A 16,978-nucleotide genomic window follows, 5' to 3' on the forward strand; every position below is an offset into this window, starting at 1 on the left:
GTTATAAGAAATAATGCAGAGATATTTTATGGCCACTTGCCTAGCTTCCCCCAGTGGTAATGTAGGCCAAACTATAGGACCGTATCGTAACAAAGATGCTGACATCGATATAATCCACTGAACTTATTCAGGGTCAGTTTTACTTTTTACGTTAAAGTACATGATTCATTTAGTTTTTGTTTTTAAAATAAAATATCTGAGGGACAAGTCTGCTGACTTAGTTCTTTAAATTTTACAACTAATGCAAAGTTACTGAGACTTACAGAGCTTTGAGAAGTGCACTGTTATTTCCAGAGTTAAATTTAAATAAAACACTTAAACTCTGAGACTATTTTCTAGTTGTAAAAAGGTTAAAACTGCATTGTAGCTGTTCCTTTCCTTTCATTTCAAAACCTAAACAATGTTCTATTATTTAAAGGTAGTTCATTAATAAGCAAAGATTTGTTACAACCGTGATGACAATAACATGTATGTATATTTTAGCATTTGAATACATTCTACATGAAAACATTTCTTTATATTTAAACTATTATTTCATACAAATAGAAGTCAAAAGAAATGTTATCAGATGCTATAAAATAACTCTTCCATAATGTAGGATGCACTGGGAAAATAGTGAATAAAATATCATGTGCTGTTTTGGCATTAGATTTTCCATACATGAAGATAAATGGGTTCATTAACTTCTTCCACCCATCTTTTATATTGTGTAGATTGACTTCATATTACTGTGATAAGAGGCAGATTGAAATCCTGGCTTCCTGATGATATATCTTCTTGTATGAACTCTTGTTGATGTAGATTAAGTGGGCTAGCAGATACAGTAGTACTCATAAAATAGCTTTTCAGAGCTTTATATAGTTTAATAAACATTTGCCTATTTCCCAAAAATATCGTGCAAACATACTAAATATAAAGTCAACAATCTGTACTTTATATATCTATTACCATTGTATAACAATGTAATTTATCTATTTGAAACTAAATTGACCAAAGACATTAACAAACATATAGGGAAATTTAAGTTTTATGTCTTTATGGAAATATGTTTTAAGTCCTGCCTTTTTGTAATTGAGAGTTATATTTTTACTCGAATATTTAAATGTTATATGTAATTACAATCATAAGGCAACACCTATCATGAATGAATCCTGATTTGGTGAGGTGAAATGTCTTAGTTTATGTTTGTATAAATTGTATACAATATTGTGTAATTTGTATAAAATATTTTATCTGAATTTAGTTCTTTAGGTCAGATGGAAAAACCTCTCCTGCCTAGCCCTACCTCCAATAATTGGAAAATCTACTTACTGACATGTCAAGTCACTTCTCTTGAGGAATAAACTTCTAAAAGTAGTAGTCATAGAGTGAGTTTAGACGGAAATTCAGAAACGTCAACTAAAGTTAACTATACCCCTGTTGTTCACTGTTATCATGACTTTCATTTTTCTATCCGGCCAAAAATACTTCTAGTTTTATTCCCTCCAAGTTTAATGCCTTCTTGTTTACATGCCTATTGCATGTTGTCACTTATAAGTAGGAGCTGAAGAGTAAGGACACATGGACATAAACAGAGATAACAGACACTGAGAATTCCAACAGGATTTGGATTATGTATTATATTATTCACATTAAGTCCTATGAGCCTATCAGTGGAGGTGCATAATAATTATTTCAAAAATAATTTTAAACATGGAAGTTTGAAACGCATTTTTGGCATTGTTTATCAGGGAAAGTTGGAGAGAAGAGCAGAGATTTTCTAGCTGTCCTCTTGGTATGCTTGCTTATGCATTAGCTTGAATAAACTGACACATCCCGTGTCAGCCCTGAAACCCTTAAGCTGAAGTTTGGGGAGGTGAGGAATCTCTGGACATATCCTTGAGTTGATTGATTATCAGTTTGAAAGGGCAGTGTACTAGTCTGTTCTCATGCTGCTAATAAAGACACACCCGAGACTGGGTCATTTATGAAGGAAAGAGGTTTAATGGACTCACAGTTCTACATTGCTGGAGAGGCTTCACAATCATGGCTGAAGGCGAATGAGGAGCAAAGTCACATCTTACATGGCAGCAGGGAAGAGGGCATGTGCTTTATAAAACCATCAGCTCTCATGAGACTTATTCAACATCACGAGAACAGCATGGAAAACAACCACCTCCATGATTCAGTATCTTGCACGGGGTCCCTCCCACAACCTGTGGGGATTCTGGGAGCTACAATTCAAGATGAGATTTGGGTGGGGACACAAAGCCAAACCATATCAGGCAGACCTTACTAATTGTCACCACCATCTTTTTATTGTATTTATCTTATGTTCTAATTTTAGACGCAGAGATTATTTGTTACATGGCTATTCCATGCGTGATGGTAGGGTATGTGCTTCTAGTACACCTGTCACCCAAATGGTGAACATTACACTCAATAGGCAGTTTATGAACCCTCACTCCCCAGTCGCCCTCCCTGCTTTTGGAGTTTTCAGTGTCTGTTATCTCCATCTTTATGTCCATATGTCCCCATTATTTAGCTCCTACTTGTGAGAATGTGAAATGATTTGAGTTCCTGCTTCTGGGTTTGTTCACTTAGAAGAATAGCCTCCAGCTCCATCCACATTGCTGCAAAGGGCATGATTTTATTATTTTTATGACTGTGTGGTATTCCATGGTGTATATATACATTTTTTAAATCTAATCAACTGTTGACCACCAGCTTTTATTTTATTTTATTTTATTTTTTTAAATTTTATTTTTTGAGACGGAGTCTCGCTCTGTTGCCAGGCTGGAGTGCAGTGGTGCCATCTCGGCTAGCTGCAACCTCCGCCTCCTGGGTTCAAGCCATTCTCCTGCTTCAGCCTCCCAAGTAGCTGGGACTACAGGCACCGCCACCACACCCGGCTGGACCACCAGCTTTTAAAAACAAACTTGATTGACTAATTTTACTAGTTTTTGTGACTCACGACTCATTCAACACTTTGGGGATTAAAAATACATCCTCTGGTTTTGCATCCATGGATTCAACCAAGTGCTAATTGAAAATATTTGAAAAAATGAAAAACAAAAAAATGATACAAATAACACAAATGATAATACAGTATAACAACTACATAGCATTCACATTGTATTAAGTATTATAACAACTCTGTAGATAATTTAAAGTATACGGGAGGATGGGCATAGATTATATATACATATTACACCATTTTATGTAAAGGACTTGAGTATCTGCAGATTCTGAGGAGGGTCCGTTCTGGAAGCAGTGCCCCACAGGTACCAAGGGATGACTGTATTCAGACTGAAACAAAATATTCTTAAACAGAAATCATTGGCCCATATAATAAAGTTCTAATACTAACCCTGCTTTTAAAAACTTTAAATTACATGATATTTTCTTTATAAAATGGTGACTTTTTAAAAGGCATGATCATGTTGGTTGTATTTAATTTTAACTACGTGTTCTAAAAGGGTCTCTAAAATAAAATTAAAAAAAAAACCCATTCACTTTTAAAATACTGAGGTTTTGTTGCCTGTTTATAGAGGAGGTTACAAAAAAAAAGAAAAAGGATCTTACATGTATCACTACACTGAAGCAATTGCCTTCAGAATACTTAGCATAGACTTAAATTTGAGTCTTGTAACATTCTGAAGAACATTTATGATGGGAGGGTTGCAGATGTTTATGGCAATTTAAGGAGGTACAAATCTTAAACATACATCAGTAGATTATGAATTCAGAAGTGGTGATTGGTAGCACTTTATAATCTGCAAATTGATTTGCTAAAGTCTACCCTATAATAGAGGAAAGTGTAATGTCAGATGTAGCAAATTGCAATTTTGGGGCATATGTTAATAGTATGCAGTTTCAATCCCTCATTAAAACAAAACAAAACAGCTAAAATTATGGTCTTTTTAAAAAAAATAATTATGTTGTGTATGCATGTGTATGTATTTAAACTATGTTATTTACCTGAATATTCTGTCTACTTAACTTTGGAGTTCCCCAAATTTTCTAAAGACCAGTTAGAAACAAAATGAGATCTTAAAATATTTTATCATGAGCATCTGGATTCCGTTCCTTTGTGTGTAATATTTTAAGTTACCATCATCTCTCACCGTCTAGGGCCTTTTATTTATACGTGCTTCAATCTGATACTAGGCGTATGCAGGCTTATTCAAATGTGTGCCACTCACAGCCTGCAGTGCCTATGACATTGCAGGAGTTTCTTAAAGTCATTTAGACTCTCCATCCTTGGGTTTATACGACACATTTTTTACTTCAGTAATTCAGTAAGAATAGTCCTCAGTACCTCAGGAGGAGCAAAGTTTCTTATGCTTAGAGATGTTAATATTTAGAAGCTTTGGAAGGTTCGAAATACTTTAAAGGAGACAAGCATTCTCCTTAAAAAGCTAGAATATTTCCATATTTACTTTATAAACATGTTCATGGTTGATAGATAAGTCAGTTTTGGGTCACAAAAAGGGGTTGTGCTGCACACTTCTGCATTTGGAATTATCCTCAACATAGTAAGCTTTCAGGGTGACACGTAGATGGAACTTTTTTAGAGATACATCACTTTCTCGGGAAAGTATTGTGGAGTAGAAAAGATTTATAGAGCTGGAACCGTATTATACGGAGCTGTAGATCACTGCTGCTGACCAATGCGACCAGCTTTTTTTTTCCCTTTTTGCAAATATTCACCAAATGTCCTTTGTCTTGTCTTTCCTTTTTGAAGTAACAATTCAATTAGTTTTTTTGGTCTGAAAAATCAGATCATTCCCTGTTCTACATCATTTTTCTTGATTTTTGTTCCTAATCTCATACCATAAACAAATGTTTTTGTTTAGCTGTTTGTCAGGAATGACAGATTTAACAGCAAAGCATAAATGTAGATAGGTAGTTAAAAATCCAGTACAGTAAATCACTGCTTTTACCATGTGTTTGTGAAGGGTTATGATTAAAAATGGAACCTGAGTGAGGTAGATAAAAGAAATCCAATAATGTTATTTTAGGAGGATAGTGTTGTAACGTTCAGAATTGTAATCATTATAAAGACCTTTTTTTTCTCTTTTTTTAAACTATCACTTCTGGGACACATGTGCGGAATGTGCACGTTTGTTACGTAGGTATAGACGTGCCATGGTGGATAGCTGCACCCATCAACCCGTCACCTCCATTAGGTATTTCTCCTAATGCTCTCCCTCCCATAACCCCCACCCCTGACAGGCCCCAGTGTGTGATGTCCCCTCCCTGTGTCCACGTGTTCTAATTGTTCAACTCCCACTTAGGAGTGAGAACACGCGGTGTTTGGTTTTCTGTAACGAACATTTTTAAAAGGAAAACGGATACTATAGTTATTACTACTGAATGTATTTAGAAGTTCTAATAAGTTCATATTATGAATGTAACACTGCCTTTTGCATGAAGCACCTAGTGGGTAATTATAAAACTCATTGCGACCTAATTGATGAAATAGGTAGAGTGACAATTTCCACTTGTTGATGAACGTTACACATGAACTATCACATGTCGAAACAGCAGAAACTCTTTTTTTTTTCTTTTTTTGTTATTTGGTTGCAAGATGGTTTCTTTGCCTTTTTCTTTTAATTATTATTATACTTTAGCTTTTAGGGTCCATGTGCACAACGTGCAGGTTTGTTACATATGTATCCATGTGCCGTGTTGTTTTGCTGCACCCATTAACTGGTCATTTAACATTAGGTATATCTCCTAATGCTGTCCCTCCCCCCACCCCACAACAGTCCCCAGAGTGTGATGTTCCCCTTCCTGTGTCCATGTGTTCTCATTGTTCAATTCCCACCTATGAGTGAGAACATGGGGTGTTTGGTTTTTTGTCCTTGTGATAGTTTACTGAGAATGATGGTTTCCAGCTTCATCCATGTCCCTACAAAGGACATGAACTCATCCTTTTTTATGGCTGCATAGTATTCCATGGTGTATATGTGCCACATTTTCTTAATCCAGTCTATCATTGTTGGACGTTTGGGTTGGTTCGAAGTCTTTGCTATTGTGAATAGTGCCTCAGTAAACATACGTGTGCATATGTCTTTCTAGCAGCATGATTTATAATCCTTTGGGTATATGCCCAGTAATGGGATGGCTGGGTCAAATGGTATTTCTAGTTCTAGATCCCTGAGAAATGGCCACACTGACTTCCACAATGGTTGAACTAGTTTACAGTCCCACCAACAGTGTAAAAGTCTTCCTATTTCTCCACATCCTCTCCAGCACCTGTTGTTTCCTGACTTTTTAATGATGGCCATTCTAACTGGTGTGAGATGGTATCTCACTGTGGTTTTGATTTGCATTTCTCTGATGGCCAGTGATGATGAGCATTTTTTCATGTGTTTTTTGGCTGCATATATGTCTTCTTTTGAGAAGTGTCTGTTCATGTCCTTCACCCACTTTTTGATGGGGTTGTTTTTTTCTTGTAAATTTGTTTGAGTTCACTGTAGATTCTGGATATTAGCCCTTTGTCAGATGAATAGGTTGTGAATATTTTCTCCCATTCTGTAGGTTGCCTGTTCACTCTGATGGTGGTTTCTTTTGCTGTGCAGAAGCTCTTGAGTTTAATTAGATCCCATTTGTCAATTTTGGCTTTTGTTGCCATTGCTTTTGGTGTTTTAGACATGAAGTCCTTGCCCATGCCTATGTGCTGAATGGTATTGCCTAGGTTTTCTTCTAGGGTTTTTATGGTTTTAGGTCTAACATGTAAGTCTTTAATCCATCTTGAATTAGTTTTTGTATAAGGTGTAAGGAAGGGATCCAGTTTCAGCTTTCTACATATGGCTAGCCAGTTTTCCCAGCACCATTTATTAAATAGGGAATCCTTTCCCCATTTCTTGTTTTTGTCAGGTTTGTCAAAGATCAGATGGTTGTAGATGTGTGGTGTTATTTCTGAGGGCTCTGTTCTGTTCCATTGGTCTATATCTCTGTTTTGGTACCAGAGAAATTCTTTTATATATTTTTAAGACATTATCACATCATGGTATTTTGGTGTGATTTCCAACAGAATCGGCTAGAAAATGTTTTTTTTTAAAAAAGACAATGTGATTTGAGTATTTGGTTATCATCACTGACCATAACTATAAATCATTTCCATTCTCTTATAAACCAAAAACTACCTGGGGGAAAATTATTAGCAATCACATCTATGCTGAATGTTCATTCTTATGTAAATTAAAAAGCATTTTCACACAGAGACCTGATTTTTGTGTACATCAGATACAGAATAAAATCTAATATGGGTATTGTATTAATAATCCCATGTGGTGAAGGAACGATTAAGTATATCTGTAACCATAATCTTGAGAAATATTTTACCTTTTAGTAAATAATAAAACCCAACTGCTGTTGCAGCTCTCTGAGGTTTATAAAATTATGCTAGGGTTAGTTGTTTTAATCAGCACAGGACATTTTCGCCCCAGATCTGTTGTCTTCCGGGAAAACTTTGGCTTCCACAGAAGGTGGTCGTTTTGAAGGCTGGCAGAGATTTCTGCTGGTGACTGTCACCGAGGATTTTCATCCCTAACAATGGGAAGTGTAAATATAATCTGATTGCTGTGGCTAATTTGGGTCCCTTTACAACTGTAAATAACTAGTCCAAGGTTTTTGCTTAAGGTGTCACACCAATGTTACAACTCTTTTGAATTTTTTCAAGTCAGGAATAGACATCTCCTTCTTACTGCTGTGTGAAAGATAATTAATAGATCTTGTCTGTGACTCTTAACTTGGAAAAATGATTTGTTATGGGCAGAGAAATAACAGAGAATAAGAAATCTCAAACTTCGCCATCTCATGATCATCCCTGTTCCCACCGTGGAATTTGATTTAATGTTCTTCCACCTTGGACAGCGGTCAGTGTTTCAACATTAGAAATTCTAGAAGCATGTTCTTGCTACAGTTTCACCCCAAGGACAAGATTATTGCAAAACTCCACTCGATTTGAGGATTTTATTTTCCCTGGTATGATTTGCAGCCACCTGGAAAATGCCATGTTTATTTATGTTATTCTTCTTTATAAAGATTGCGAAAAATCAATGTCAAGGTGAATTCACATGTGCAAATTCTCAGCAACAAGTTAATTTCATGTCAAAGTTTAAAAAAAAGTTATCATTCCTAAAACCAATTTTAGAAGCTGGAATTGTTTTACTGAGTAAATTCAGGTAAAGTGCATGCTTCCTTTGAACACCTGCATCCTGCATCTCATGGTCAGCAACCAAGTTAATAATTAGGAAACGCATCGCATTTCTGCTGAGTTGTTTGAACTCTCTATGTTTAAGTATAGTGTCATTATTCAGATTGGGTTTTTCTTTTTTTTGGTAAGATGTATTTTTTACTTTTAAAGGAACCTTTAGTCATTGTTTACTCTGTAACTAAACGTGGATACAGATATAAAATATTGCTTGCCTGTATTTTCTGTATTTGACCAGGTGTTATTAACAGAGTTGTTTGATAGCAGAGACGTGTTCTGTTGAAATTTGTGAAAAAAAACATATTTTATCTAGATGAACCTGTTTTCCAAATACTTTTTTGATATACAGCTGGAAGCACCAGAAATTTCCCTCCTGGAGAAAGTAAAGTCACACTTTTTAATTGTATTAGTTCTGTGCAGCTGCTGTAACAAATTACCTCTAATGGCTTGGTGGCTAAAACCCCAGAAATCCATTGTCTTATAATTATGTAGCTTAGAAATTCAACAAGGGTCTCAGTGGGCTGAAATCGAGGTATCAGCAGGACTGAGTTCCTTTCTGGAGGTTCTACAGGGTCTATTTCCTTTCTTTTTCTATCCGGCAGGGGCCACCCGCATTCCTGTGGTCCCACAGCATCCTCAAAGCCAGCAACACTGCTCTCTCTCTTTCTTCCTTCCATAGTCACATCTCCCTCTGACTCTCGCTCTTCAGCTTCTCTTTCCCATTTTAGAGACCATTCTGATGTCACTGGGCTTCCTGGGATGACTCTAAATAATCTACCTATTTTGAGGCCAACTGGCTAGCAACCTTAACTTTCCCTGTGACATGTAACCTAACATATTCACAGGTGTACAGAGATTAGAATGCGGACGTTCTTGGGGGATATGGCCTAGTTCTGCCCACCACAAAGATGGAGCCAACTTTTAAAACAATCTTTGAAAGGCATAACTGACTTTTGGGTGCAACAGTAAAATTTAAATATTAATAAGATAATCAAAACAGCACGTCTAAAATAATTTGTTTTAAAAGTTAACTTACAAATTTCAATTGAAACATAATTTTTTATCAGAAATCCTAGCAGAGTTATATGCTGTCCGACTACTTCACTAATGTGATCCCCAAACAATTACAGGTGTACGAGTCACTGTAGTTTTACAACATTAGCAAAACATTGTACCAGGTTTTGTCAGTCACAAAACGCGAAATTTCAAATCCAAGTTTCTCCCTCCTTCATTGATATGAAGTGAAGTCAACACTCAATCTTACCTGGCATTCTTCTTACTTGGGATTAGCAACATATGCTTATATGAGGGTTATAGGCCTGTGTTCTAGATGCAAAGGAAATTGGGTTTGTGCTTTCATCTTAGAGACGAATTTATAAGGTGAAATTTTCCCAGACACAGGCATAGTATTCAAAGAAGTGCAGATCAAAAAGCATGAACAGTGTTAGCTATAGGGCTGTCAGAACGGAATCGTTGCTTGACCCTAGCAAATCATAGCTTTGTTCTGTTTTCCCCCAGATAATGGTGAGAAATCACAGAAAACATTGGGGGAGATTTCAAAATTGTTAAAATCATATATGTTGGAGTTAATATACGAGAAAATTACGCCTACTGATACTAATATTTGTCTATGTCATTTTTAACAATCAGAGATCATTTAAGTGATTTTCTATTCATAAGTTAGAAATCTATTACTGTAAGTTCTTGATTAAGCTTATTAGATGCATTCATTCTAAAAGCCTGGTTACATTTTGTCACATATCAGCTCATTTAAACAACTGGCACTCAAATACTTAACCTATGTTTATGCAAGGTAACACTAACTATAGTCTTTAAAGAGGGAATGAGTCACCATACTTGGCAGCTATGCAAAAGTTTTGCATTGTTAATCATGAGCGTAATGTAATGTGGCAGAGGGCATGGGGCCTTTTGAGTTACTGGGCGAAGTCTAAAAATAGCTGCCGTTCACTGAGTCCAGACCATAGACGTTGCTGTGAGAATTTTTTTATGCTGCCCTCCTCCCTTTTTTTTTTTTTTTGAGACTGAGTCTCGCTCTGTAGCCCAGGCTGGAGTGCAGTGGCACAATCTTGGCTCACTGCAAACTCCACCTCCCGGGTTCCCGCCATTCTCCTGCCTCAGCCTCTGAGTAGCTGGGACTACAGGCGCCACCACCACGCCCAGCTAATTTTTTTGTATTTTTAGTAGAGATGGGGTTTCACCGTGGTCTCGATCTCCTCACCTCGTGATCCGCCCGCCTCGGCCTCCCAAAATGCTGGGATTACAAGCGTGAGCCACCGCGCCCAGCCAAATCTGTAGTCTTACATCAATTTATAACTTAGAATGGATAATGCAAATGAATACTCAAACTTATTTAATTATTTGATAATATTTTATATAAGTTAACTTCTTTAGTTGTACAAAATATTAAATTACGAAACCAAATATTTTTTATAATGAACCATTTTCTTAAGAATAATACAATAGACATAAGACTAATAAGACTTTGCAAAAATTGAGATGTTTATTGAATATTTTTCAAATTAGCAAGAATAAATTTAAGAGAAAACTTTATTTTAAGGATATTAGAATCCACAGAGAAGAAAGGAATAGAGAAATATGATTTAGTCTGCCAATTTTATATGTGAAAAAACAAGCTCACCTATGTTAAGGAATGCAGTCAGTTAGACTGACAAAGAAATGAAATTAGAAATTAGGTTTTCAGACATTTATCTTCGTGGTACTTTATAATAAGTTCTTTTCTGTTCTCTTTAAAATTTCATGTTTATTGTTTTAAGAATTTCAGAAATAATATATAAATATTAAAAGATAATTAAGCTGATAGATATAATCAATCAAGTTAGCTTAGAATGCATCAGAATCTTTTGGAATCCGGGTGTTATCTTCTTGGCTGCGTGTTTGAAGCCAGCAATTTCTTTTCAATTGTCTTTTTGCCTTAATGTGAATTCTTTATTAGCTCTTTCGAAACAAAGACACTTTCCATGGACAAATACGAGTCTCCAGCTCGATGACTGTAGGGTGCCTGAGGTTGTGTGGCTGACACAGGAAGCCCGAGGCAATAGCTGAGCAAAGTGGTTCAGGTTATGAATTCTGGAGTCGGCTTTTTTGGTTTGAATCCCAGATTTGACACAAATCAGAAATGTGATCACAGGCCAGTTATCTGATTTTTCTAAGCCCCAGTTCCCTTCAGTTAAAAATGGGGATAATAAAGAATACAACACAGCTCACTCTGTTGTATGATTAATTATTGCATATCAAGATCAAAGGAGGACAATATCTGCATAATAATCAGCAAATAACAGCTATTGTGTATACTGGTAACAGGGACTAAGAGGAATCTTTCTGAACAAATGTTTGGAAAACATGGTAGAGATTGGCAGCCAAATTTAGTCAAATAGTTTACAGAATTCCTGCGATTCACTGCTTTTCTTTACAGTAGATACCAGAGCCTTGGAAATGTTTAAAAAAAAAAAACTATTGTTTACCTGAAGATCAATAAATATATCAGGCTCCGCACAATTAAGTAGAAAAAGAATCTTTTTTATATTATTATTATCCTGTAGCATTTATCTGTACTTGGTGTCATATCAAAAACGTTTCCGAGAGGGCCTGGTTTCTGCCAATTACGAAGTAGGAACTGTATTTATTTTGTAAACTTTCACCAATGCTCTAGTTACCAATGTTTATTTTTGCCTTCTAGTCTTGTCATATGAGAAATCTCACTGAAAACTACAATACCCTCTAGTGTACATGATTGCATATAGTTTAAACATTAATGTTGTTTTAGGATTTTTATGCAAAGCAGTAAAAGTTTGAGGTTAAGCCCTAAAATATCATTTTATTCATTTATCTGGCAAACTTACTGAACATGTAATATGTGATAGATAGTAATTTAGCTGCTGGATATATAGCAGTGAACGACGGGTAAAAATTTGTGTTCTCTTAAAATCTAAAGGGGTAAGACAATTATCAAAGAAAATATTTAAAACTCTTAATATGTCGTGTATTGGTGAGTGCTAAGGAGAAGAAGTACACATGGAGGGTGGAGGGTTACAAGGTCAGGAAAGACTTCATTAAGCAGGTGAAATGTGAGCAAAGACACAAATGAAAAGAGAAGGCAAGCCATGCAGAATGGCCTAGTTGTTAAGAGCACAGACTTTGCAGGTAGAGAGGCGTGCAGGTGTCTGGTGTGTTTGAGGGAGGGTAAGGAGTTCTGTCTGACTGGGCTGTAGTCAGCTAAAGGACAGTGAGAGCAGAAGGAGACAGCGGGGTAATGGAGCCAAATTACATAGTTCCTTGTAGGCCTCCGTAACACCTCAGGCTTTTACTTTGAATGAGATGGAAAGCCACTGAGGAGTTTGTAACCAGCCATACCTTATGGTCTGGTTTAATACGAGAAACTGTCACTGTGGGTGCCATGGAGAAGGTGCCCTAAGGGTTCACAGTGTGTTCATTGGAAATGCTAAGCCTTCTACCTGTGTGCCAGACACTGTCACCTCTCACCTAATGCAGGAACATCATTCCCCCAACTTTTCCCTTTCTTCTGCATCATCAATTCTCCTCCTGCTAATTAATAATATTCTTCACATGCAAACATGCTACAATTATTCTTATTTTAAAATACCTTTCCATATTCTACAAATCTCTCAAGATACTGCCTCCTTTCTCTGACCCTCAGAGCAAAACTCCATGCACCCATTATACCCAAATCCTTTCATCTTGGTTTTTAAAGCTTCCACCCCAATCTGCCTTCTCCTTTTCTACTGTCCAAAATTTGTTGTTGCCAAGGATAACATTGATCTCCATATTCTTCAACTTTTAGTCCTTTTCACAAAATTTGACACAGGTAATCTTCGACTTCTCCTTGAAACATGTTTGTCACCTGGGTTCCAGGTCACAGTATTGTCAGTTCTATTCACCATGTTATAGCTGCTGCTTCCTGCGTTCCTTCGTTCACCACCATCTTCCTGATTTCTCAGTTACAGCACAGAAGGGATGATTCTGGCATTTATTTACTTTATTTAAATGCATTTTCTTTTTTACCTCAGATGGTGTCATGCTTTAACTCCTATGCATATACTGCCGATTTTCAAGTTTATAATCCCCAGCCTTCATTGTGCTGTAGAACTGTGGAATTGTACATTGAGCCACCTAGTTGATATTACTTCTTGAAATCTAATAAGTAACTCAAGGTTATTATTTGCAAAATTGACCCTCTGATTTTCTCCCTAAACCTGGTTCTGCCGCAACTTGGCCAGCTCAATAAATGACAGTTTTATTCTTCGATAATTTAAACCAAACTCTATGAAGTTATCCTTACCTGCTATTTCTATTTTTCCCAGATTCAATCCATCAGGAAATCCTGCAAGTCTACTTTTGAACTGAATGCCTGTTGAGGTAATTTGCACAGACACTACTTGGCATAAACCACCATCAGCTCTCAATGGAATATTGCCTTAGTTTCCTGTTTGCGTCTAGAGCTGATGAAGCCGGACAGCAGGCTGATGGCTAGTTTTTTTTTTTTTTTTCCTGAAAGAAATAAATTATTGTAATTTGGTGGGTCTTAAATAACTGACTTAGAAATTATGTAATCTCATTAAAAATACATACAGTATTTTTTAATGAAAATTAGAAACATCCTAAACTTTATTTAGTAAAGTCTTGACAAGTTCTTTCTGTGTGAGTTTTAATGGTGAAATCTTGTTCAAGAACAAAGAACACGTTCGGACGTGTTAGGTAAGGGAAGGTCTAAGATAAACTCAGAGAGAAGAGGCCTATTGCTTTATTAGAATTTGTGATTCTTTGAGATTCTTAATGTCACAAAAACAAGTATAAAAAGAAACCATAGAAATACCTCATTAGCCATCTAGTTTTTAATATGCTGTCTAACCAAGGGTTGCATTTCTTGAGTCAAAGGTAGCATTTTATGATTCATAATTTCTACCATTGCTAAAATTTTAAATTTGGTCTTAACATTTGATTGGTTCTCTTTCATAATTGCAATTTCAAGGCCTATAGTTTGTCTGGGTTGATAATTATTCAGATGAATGATTTATCCATTTAGATAAATATCAACTGGTTCTAATAATTTGCAGTTACCCTTTATGTCAGGTTGCTTAATCATAAATGCTTTCTTAAGACCTCCTCTTTGTCAAAACTGTTCTTTAGATTCCCATAAAACACTTCTGGAGTTAGAATTTTCCCCATCATTTCTAAAGATAAATGGAAGAACTCAGAAATTAATTTGACCTCTTTGCTGCCTTGCCATCCTACTTAATTACTACAGAGTTAACTATAAAAGCTATTATTTCATCAGTAACTATCTAATTTATAATATCCTATACTGAGTATAAAATGTATGAACTGGTTGGGTTATCTGGCTTTATGTTACATAATTGCCCGTTCAAATTTTTATTTCAACCTGGTTTATGTGCTTTGCGACATTTTGGATATATTCGTATTTTTACGTATTTCTCGTTTTAGTAGAGACTGATGTTCTTAAATACAAGCTTTTACTTTGATTTCTATCAGCATTGTGAGAATTTGCTCATTTTCTAATCGGACTTTTTCAGGTCATAGAAAAATTAAGGAAAGATATTGTCATGTAAATTCACTAAGAGAGTTGGAAAACACCAGCAGTGATTTACAAGTTAAGGAAAGTAAACAGATGCTTTTAAAATATATATTTTTTAATGATTATAATATTATTATTAATTGAAAGCTGATTTTCAGGAATGGAAACAAATGTTGATTTGTGGGTTCTTAATGTCAAGCTAACACCTGTTTCTGGTAGTTTAATTTACTTTGGTCCACTCTCTTCTTTATGTAAGAGTAAAAAGTGTTTTGTGGAACACACTTCAGTACCAAGAAAAGCTTGTTAATAGCTGTTCTACAGTATATATTCTCAAATCCATGTCATGCCACATCTTTTCATACGTTGTAAGTCAGTGGTTTAGGACATAAAAAAATGATGTTTCTCAAAACACTTGTTATTTACTCACACATACTGTGTTCTAGCATTCTAGAAGTGTCTTGGTAGATTTAAAGATTGGTTTGCTCTGTCACACTATAATCTAACAAAGTTTTCTTTGGCTTTTAAATCTAATCTCTGAGGCTGGATAGTAGACTTTCTTTCCCCCGCAAAAAAAATTTCGTTGGATTTTTTTTCCTTGAGGCATATCAAATTCTTATTTCCTTTAGGTTATAAAGAAATAGAGATTCAAAACATTGTGTGGAAACTTTTTCATATTTTACCCCCTATTTTGTGGAGAAATGTTTCAAAAAGTAGCCAATGCTATATTTCTTAGTTGTATTTTATTTTTATTTTTACTTCATATTATGTTGAATATAAAATAAAACTTGAGAGATGCATTTACCAGTTTATTCAATAAGGCCTTTTCTTTATATATACTCCTAGATAAATTTTAGCAGGAAGGTCAGAAACTTGTACTAAATTAGAGCTTAGTTTTTTTGTTTTGTTTTTTTAAGACCTACAAACTCCTCTTGTATCAGCACACTTCATATTATGGCTTAAGCTGTTATCAGAAATACTATTTCTTAATATCATATATTATTCTTTAAAGCGCAACAATTTACTACAACTATATTTATTAAGACCCTCACAGATCAAGAGCTGAGGGTGTTTATAAATGAAACATAAAAGATGACAGACATAGGGCCAGTGGTCTCGAGTAATGTCCATGAAACCCCAGTGCAGGAATGCAGGCAGGCCTCAGAGGCAGTAAAGTTATACTAAGAAGTAGAAAGTTGACAATTGTTTCTCTACCTATTCAGACCTCTGTTTCCTCATTTGTCAAATGAAATCAATAATAGAAAGTACCTCCCAGGACAAACGATGGGATGGATATAAAGCATTCTCACACTTTGGCACATAATAATTTTTCAGTGTTCCACAAGAAACCTTTATTTTGTTTTATCTTATCTTATTTTGTCCCTATTCTTTCCCCAGTCACTTGAAATGTTGGAAGGAAGGTGAGTGGACTGATCTGCTTACTGCTCTTGTGTTGTGGCTGAAATTTGTAGGGGAGGCTGCTCTCCATAATTAAGTCTAGTATCATTGTTTCCCATAATTAAGTCTAGTATCATTGTTTCATACGTGTGCTTTTAATATTTTTAAAACATTTATTTAAAAACTTAAGCCTAACTGATTTGTGAACTTCTCAGAATGAGTATTCTTCTTAAAATATTAAATTAATAAGAAAATTAAGCACAATATAAGGAAGACAGTTATATAAAAACTGAACAATAAGTTAAATTGGAGTGTAGTCCAAGGCACTTGGGATGCTAGAGCTGTTATAAGTGAGCTTTCAATTTATGTCAAGAGTCCTGGTAGATAGAAGATTAAGAGTCTTTGTATCTTACCATCTTATAAAGTAAGTTATACGGGTTCAACTAGAGAGATAAGCAGTGTCCTGACAAACGTGAATACGGGTTCCCTTTTAAAAACGTTTCTAATAAAGGCATTGCGTTGAGCTTGCCTCCAATGTGGCATCTCGGTGGAGACATGAAGCTGAGGCTCCAGGTCCGTGGAGGTCATTTCTCACTCTTCAGTTCCATCAGATGATACGCCAGGGGTTAGGAGAAGCTACACCCCATCTCACATTTCAACTCTGCTGCAATGAGAAGGAAATAAGTCAAGGAAAATGCCTCACTTCGTTAAGGCAGGGGCAAGAGAGAAGAAGAGCACCATGGTTTGTTCATGATTTAAAAATATTCAGCCAGATGGCCCACAAG

This window comes from Symphalangus syndactylus, chromosome X, assembly GCF_028878055.3.
Source record: "Symphalangus syndactylus isolate Jambi chromosome X, NHGRI_mSymSyn1-v2.1_pri, whole genome shotgun sequence".
NCBI lineage: Eukaryota > Metazoa > Chordata > Mammalia > Primates > Hylobatidae > Symphalangus > Symphalangus syndactylus.